This window comes from Lolium perenne, chromosome 6 (assembly GCF_019359855.2).
Source record: "Lolium perenne isolate Kyuss_39 chromosome 6, Kyuss_2.0, whole genome shotgun sequence".
Taxonomy (NCBI): domain Eukaryota; kingdom Viridiplantae; phylum Streptophyta; class Magnoliopsida; order Poales; family Poaceae; genus Lolium; species Lolium perenne.
In genome coordinates this window covers 89,332,467-89,340,410 of record NC_067249.2, presented here as the reverse complement: position 1 = coordinate 89,340,410, position 7,944 = coordinate 89,332,467, and positions in this window count along the sequence as shown.

Genomic DNA, 7,944 nt, shown 5'->3' with positions numbered 1-7,944 from the left:
ACAGCAAAATCACCACTGAGTGCAGACACAAGGCGGTCAGCAACAGCATCAAAGGAGCTGATGAGGATGATATCACCAACATAAACCAGCAGGTACATAGTAACCTCAGGACAGTGATGTATCAGCAGTGGACGGAACAAACCCATGAGCTCGAAGAACTGAGCCAAGTCGTGCATGCCACGCACGAGGAGCCTGCTTAAGTCCATACAGGGCCTTGACAAGGCGACAGAGGTGGTGAGGACGGGTAGGAGCAACAAAGCCTGGAGGCTGACGCATATAAACCCCCTCCTCAAGAATGCCATGCAGAAACGCATTCTGTACATCAAGCTGACGAAGAAACCAACCTCGAGTAACAGCCAGAGAAAGCAGCAGGCGAATGGTGGTGGGCTTGACAACTGGACTGAAAGTATCTTCATAGTCAAGGCCATACCTCTGTTTGAAACCCTTGGCAACTAAGCGTGCCTTGTAGCGTTCAATAGAACCATCAGCATGCTTCTTGACTTTGAACACCCATTTTGAATCAATAACATTGACTCCAGACACAGGAGGAACCAGATGCCAAGTGTCATTCTTCAGTAGAGCCTGAAATTCCTGCTCCATCGCAGTGCACCAGTGAGGAATACCCAGAGCAGCCTGAAAACGACGAGGCTCAGCAGTAGGGTCAGCAGTAGCATCAGCCACACAAGCAGCAATCCATGCAATAGTCCCATTCGTGCATTCCTTTGGACGGAAAATCCTAGACTGACTGCGAGTACGAGGTCCACGAATCACAGGAGCTGGCGGAACGGGAGAGGACGAGCCAGAGGCCGACGACGAAGTCGACGATGAGTCGGGCGCGGGAGACGCAGGGAGTGGCGAGGCCAGCCCTGGCGACGATGTGCCAGGCTCATGTAGCGGCGGGGAGCTTGGCGGTGACGGGCCAAGCAGAGACGGCCCGCACGGGGCCGAGACAGAGACGCCCGGCAATGGAGCTGGGCCTGGTGAGGCAGCCGTGGCAGGCGGAGCGGCCACGGGCTGGGAAGCAGCGGGCTGGGGGGAGCGACCCGGCATTCATGGGGCATGCACGGGAACGGCGTCCTGGACGTGATCCACGTCCTCGTCCGGCGCCTGATCATCCAGGAGCTCAAGTCTAGCGCCGCGTCCGATACCTGCAGCATGGTTAGGAAGCAACGCAGGAGTGTATGCAACATCTACAAATTGATCAGGCGACGGTGTAATGGAATGCACAGGTGGTATGGGTGTAGAAGAGTTATTCAGAAGTGCGGAAAAAGGGAACACATTCTCATCAAACACTACGTCACGAGATATGTAAACGCGGTTGGTGGGAACATGTAGGCACTTGTACCCTTTGTGAAGGGATACCCAAGAAAGACGCATTTTTTAGACCGAAACTCTAGCTTACGTTTGTTATATGGGCGAAGATGAGGCCAACAAGCACACCCAAAAACTTTGAGAAGTGTATAATCTAGGAGTTCATTGAGCAAGAGTTCAAGGGGGGTTTTCATTTGTAGGAGTCGTGATGGAAGCCTATTTATTAAGAAACAAGCCGTGGAAAAAGCATCGCTACAAAACCGAAACGGAACGGAGGCATGAGCAAGTAAGGTGAGGCCAGTCTCTACAAGGTGGCGGTGTTTCCGTTCAGCGGCACCATTCTGTTGATGTGTATGAGGACAAGACACACAGTGCAAGATCCCAAGCTTACTAAAGAACGAGTTGAGGTTGTGATATTCACCTCCCCAGTCGGACTGAACATGAAGAATTTTATGCTTAAGAAGACGCTCAACATGTGCTTGGAACTGAATGAAAACATCGAACACATCAGATTTACGCTTAATAAGATAAAGCCAGGTAAATCGACTGTAAGCATCAATAAAACTGACATAGTAATTATGGCCACTAACAGATGTCTGGACAGGACCCCATACATCAGAAAACACAAGCTCAAGAGGATGTTTAACCACACGACTCGACTCTGAAAACGGAAGCTGGTGACTCTTGCCTTGGCGACTGGGCATCACAGATAGTCTCTACACTTTTATTGGACACAACTGGAAGTTCATGACGATGCAGAACATGGCGAACTATGGGAGCAGCAGGATGACCGAGGCGTGCATGCCAGTGTGTAGAGGACACACGCACACCACTGAACACCTGGGGAGCATGCGGCGCAGGGGGCGCATCAAGCGCATATAGGCCATGGCGAAGACGACCTCTAAGCAGAACGGCTCTCGTGTCCCGATCCTTGATGAAAAAGTGAAAACGATGAAATTCAGCAAGGACATTATTATCACGAGTAAGTTGAGGAATAGACAAGAGACTACGTGTGGCGGAAGGAACACGAAGAACATTACGAAGATGCAAGTGGCGAGAGTTATGTGCGAGAAGGGAAGCCTGACCAACATGTGAGATGCGCATACCTGCTCCATTGGCGGTGCGAACCTGATCATGACCGCGATACGGCTCCTCGGTGGAGAGCTTACTCATCTCACTCGTCAGGTGATTAGTAGCTCCCGTGTCCATGTACCATGACGAGTCAATGGGATAGGACGGAGTATATCCGTGCTTCCTGACCCGTCACAGCAGCATCATCCTGCTTGTTGTTGCCCTTGCCATTGTTGCCGATGCCGAGGAAGTCTTGCTTGAAGCGCCGGTGATAGCGAGAGGCGATGTGGTTGTCAAGACCGCACAGCTGACACGCTTGTTGAGCGCCGCATGAAGGGCAGCAGGCACGGGGGCGATTCCCGCCCGTGACAGGCGGCGCGGCGGACCGTTGAGGCTGCGGAAGCCCGGGCGTCGACTTGCCACCCGCCGTTGGCAGCTTCTGGGGCTTGCCGCGAGCAGCGGTGTTGGCGGCGGAGAAGCTCGGAGAGGCATGTTTCACCTTGACACGTTGTTCGCGACCGAGGAGGTGCGAGTAGAGCTCACGGCGCGGCAGCGGTCGTCGCGACCACTGATGTTCTCAACGAGATTGTCATAATCATCATCAAGGCCATTCAGAACATAGGTGGTGAAGTCCTCGGAGCGAAGCGGCTGGCCAATGGAGGCGAGTGTGTCGGCGAGGCCGGCCATCTTGTTGAAGTAGTCTGTGATGCTACTGTCATGAAGCTTGGTCTCACCTAGTTCGGTGCGAATAGCGTGAGCACGCGCCTGAGATTGTGAGGCAAAGCTGCTGTGAAGAGCCGTCCACGCATCCCGCGACGAAGAGGCGAAGAGGACCAGCGACGAAACACTCGGCGTGAGCGACGACTGGATGGCAGAGAGGATGGCCTGATCTTGGGCCACCCACGCGTGATACGCCGGGTGATACACCGGCGGGCATGGGAGTGAGCCATCGACGTACCCCTCCAAGTAGCGACTCCGAAGGAGCGGGAGCACCTGCGCGCGCCACGACAAATAATTGTCCGGCGTGAGCTTCAGCGGTAGGAGATGCGAGAAGTAGAACGGCGACGGTGCCGCCGGGTCCGCGTGGGCTAGCGAGGGCGGCGCGTAGAACGGCGCCGGCGGTGCCACCTCCATAGATGACACAGGGGCAGGGAGCGCCGAGGAGGCCCCATAGGGCGGCGCGGCCGCATCGTAGGACGACGACGCATAGGCGCCGTAGGGGGCGATCGGGGCGGCAAGAGCCCCGTAGGGCTTTGCATTAGCGGCCCCATAATGCGGCGGCGGAGGTGCTGCATACGACTGCAGGGGCGGCGCACCGTAGGTCGGCGCGGACCAGCCATACGCTGGCGCAGGTTGGGCGGCATAGATCGGCGCGGTCGGGGCGCCATAGACCGGGGCGGCGGATGGCCACCATATGACGGCATGTGCGCGGTGGTCGAGGAAGACGGGCCACCGTTGATGATCGGCGGCAGATCGCCCTCAGCTCCAGGTACAGCGGCGGCCGATGAGGAGGTCGGCCCAGCTAGGGCACCCGGGGGTGCGGCGCCAGGGGCAGGCCACCACATGGCAAGCGGCCGGGAGGCAAGGAAGGGCGAGGCAGGAGCAGCGGCCGGGGCAGCCACGGCGGCGGAAGGAGCCGGCGCGACGGCGGCGGCGGGCAGGGCCGATGCGATCGGCGCGACGGCGGTGGGTGCAGCGGAAGACACCGTAACCTAATCTGATACCATGTAAAACAAAGGGTTTGGGAACTGCTCGACACCCCAATACGGGTGTGGCTATCTCATGTATATATGGGTACCAAGAGGTACAATACAAGACATATACAACGCTACGTATATACAGTCTAACAGCTTGTGCTAGGCTGGACGATTGTTTCATGCACGCCACGTAGTATATTAAATAATATATATGTGTGCATGCAGATTTCTAGGCAGAACTTAATTCTATTTTATTGGACCCTAGCAATCACGCATGCATGACAAAAGTGGTTTGTAGTACTCCACTATTAGCTAGTTTTCAAAATTGCAATGCATGATTGCCAAGTTAATTATATTTGTTGTGCGAACCAAGTTAGTGCCTAACTGCCTGGTTGATTTCAACTAGTTGCCAAATTTGCAGTGCATTGCTTTCAAGTTAATTACATTTTGTTGTCAACCAAAATTAGTGTGTAATTACCAGGTTAATTTCACCTACTTGCCAGAATTGCAGTTCATAACTAACAAGTTAATTGCATTCGATTTTCAGTCCAAATTAGTGCCTAAACTGCCAGGTTAATTTCACCTAGTTGCCAGAATTGCATTTGCTGCCAACCAAAATTAGTGCCTGAGCTGCCAGGTTAATTGCATCTAGCTGCCAAGAATTGCAGTCCATAATTTGCAAGTTAATTTTGCAAAAAGAGCTTGTCCTCCAACAACGAAATCGAGACACAGAACTATAGAATCACTCACAGGATTTTGGTGCACATACAAAATTCTAAAACAAACAGATAAATAGCAAACAATTCGAGATCTGGGGAGAAGAGGAAAAACTCAGCCGGCTGCCACAAAAAAGATCACCGCGCGCGCATCTGCCGCGCCTCCTCCTGCTTGGCGGCGACGGTCAGGCAGAGCCCCAGCTGCATCCTGCTTCCTCTCCTCTTGTCGAAGGCGAACTGTTGAAGCCCTTGCTGTGGCGCGCCGCCTCATCCCTTGTCGCTGGCGGTTGAAGCCCTTTCTGCGACATGCCGCCTCATCCCTTCTCGCCGGCGGCGGACTGTTGAAGCCCTTGCTGCGACATGCCGCCTCATCCCTTGTCGCTGGCGGCGGACTGTTGAAGCCCTTGCTGCGACATGCCGCCTCATCCCTTGTCGCCGACGGCCTAGTGGAGCTCGTACTGCACCTCACCTCCTCCTTCCTTGTCGTTGATGGCCTGGTGCCGCATCTCCTCCTCGCTCATCGGGGGCAGTGGAGCCCTCCTTTGGCGGAGCTAGGCGTGAGCCTCGCGTCCTCCTCGCTCGGCGGCGGTGGCTTAGCAGAGACGTCCGTACGCCGCGCGTCCTCATCGATTGACGGCGGCGGCTTGGCCGAGCTGGGCGTGCGCCGCGCGTCCTCATCGATTAACAGCCGTGGCTTGGCGGAGCTAGGCGTGCGCTGCGCTTCCTCGTAGCTCGGCAACGGCGGGCTCGGCGGCTTGGGGGAGCCGGGTGTGCACCGCGAGTCCACCACGCTCAGCGGCGGCGGAGCAGTCCGTGGGTCGCGTGTCCTCTTCGATGCGGCCTCCCGTAGTCCCGTGGCGCTTTTTCTGTGAGAGAAAACTAGTGGACAGGAGTCTGTGAGAGGATAATAAAAGAGAAACGATTGGGACGAGTTGTTGTGGACCGTGTGATCCCTTTAAGCGAATCGTCATGCACCGCCGCATGCGGAGGGAGCCATGCGGCGCTTATAAGTAGATTTTCCATTTTTTTATTTATTCCATACTCTTGAGCCTTGTATTCTTGACGGACTAATCTATGGGTAAACTAAACGGAAAAAAGATCAAGCCAGATGTGCCAGTCTGCTTGCTCGTCAGACATAAACCTGCATGAAACAACCAAACGTATGAGAGGCGAACCAATTCATAAGCTACTATCTCATCCACTTTCCTCTGAATCTCATGAAGCTAACGCTTTTTATCAAGCACATACTTTACCGTACAAAGCTGCTGCTCGTTGTACAATCCAGCACTTCATCACCCGTAGCCGTGCAGGAGAACAGCCCTGAACTTCTGTTTCGTATGAATTTGTCCCGCACTTCACCGGCCGCACAATCATGCATAGCAGTAGACCACAAACTAACAAAAACCGTAATACATAAAACAAAACCCTATCTAGAGTACACAAAACAATCAGGACTGCATGATATTATCCGTTGCCTAGATTGAAAAAGTTTAGAGCAATCGGCAGTGTGTCTTGAAGTTCAGACACGGTGGGTATGTCCAGATCGATGTTTCTACTAATCCAATCTATTTCTTGAACAGCGCGGGAAACGGGATATGATTGATACGTGTGTGCACCTGCCTGCTCAAAGGTTTGCCGCGGGCTGCAGGACGTGACTGTTGCCCATGGTGTCCTATCGCTCAAGATCAGCTCGGAAAGATGGATGAGTACCGGGCGTGTACGCATCCTAAATTATGATCTGCGCTCGATATCCCCAAATTCTCTGTTCTCTCTTCCCTGTCTCACAATCTCCTCTAAACTTTCAAATTAGGCATTAAAAAAGAAAACTGCTATTTGGAGTCCCAAATCGAGTGCTCATCCTATTCGCTCTATTTGATTCTGTGCTCGAAATCTTCAACTGGGGACGAGCATGTCCATGGCCGTCCGCTTTGAGCACCAGCACTTCCATGGCTTTTCCTCGAGTAACGCCTGTGCCCATGGCTTCCAGATCCTCTGCTAGATGCCCAAGTTGGGCACGGCGAGGTCGCTGGCACCCGCGCGGGTCTGCACCCATTGGCACGCGCTCCATCTCGCAGAACCGCTGTTGCACGCGAGTAGTTCCCATCGTCGATCGATCGCGTCCGCTTCCCAGTCGATTCCTTTCAGGCAGAATTTAAGGACGATGCCAGGAAGGACTAGGTAACCAACTCGATAGCAGTCACCGAAAGAAAGCCCAGTTCGGGGTGGACGGACGATGGAATCTGCTTTTGCTTCTCAACTCGCGGTATGAAACGTGTTGACTGACCGTACGTTTTCTGACTTATCGGTGGCAGTTACTGTAATTTAGATGAAAATTAGGGGTAATAAAAAACGGACCAACAAGAAACCTTATTTTCTTTATAATTAGGTATAGATGGAATCCCCTCCTTGGCAATCGATCGCTCAAGCGATCACTTTCGGTCAGCACGGAGCGCTCGTGTGGAAGCGCGAATCAATTCCCTTTTTTGTCTCGTACTGTTTAATTACGTTCACATGCAGATGTGTGTTCACACTAACAGCTCATGTGTTTAATTACGTACCCTCCCATATGTGTGTTCACACTAACAGCTCATGTTCACACTTGCATGTTGCATACAACCAAGAGCGTTCACACTACATGCATGCATAAACTATCTCATGGGTTTGCATTTAATGAGCCAACTTTTCAGCATTAGCTCTCACAAGTTTCTGCATGCATGCACGTTCTTTTTTTCAGCACGAGGCAGACTCTTAATTCTTTTTTTTTTTTGCAATTCCCTTTTGACAATTCTCTTTTTTTGCAATTCCCTTTGTGTTGTTATTTCGTACGGTAATTCATGTTTTTTCGATTAATTTTTATAATTCCCTTTTTCGGGCTAGTGGTTTTTAAGGGGGGAAATAACGGGTGGGGAGATCCACTTGCAACTCAAATGAACTACCACTTGCTACTCAAATTAAGTACTATTATTTAAGTTGTAAGCTAACAAAAGTTAATAAAATATTCTAAATTAAATTTATCGTTGATAAATAACGGGGCACCGGGTTGATAACTTGTAAACAAAAAAGAGTCCCTACATATTTTAAATTAAATTAAATTTTTAGGGTTGATATTTATTTATTTTTATCATTGATAAATAGCGGGTAACCGGGTT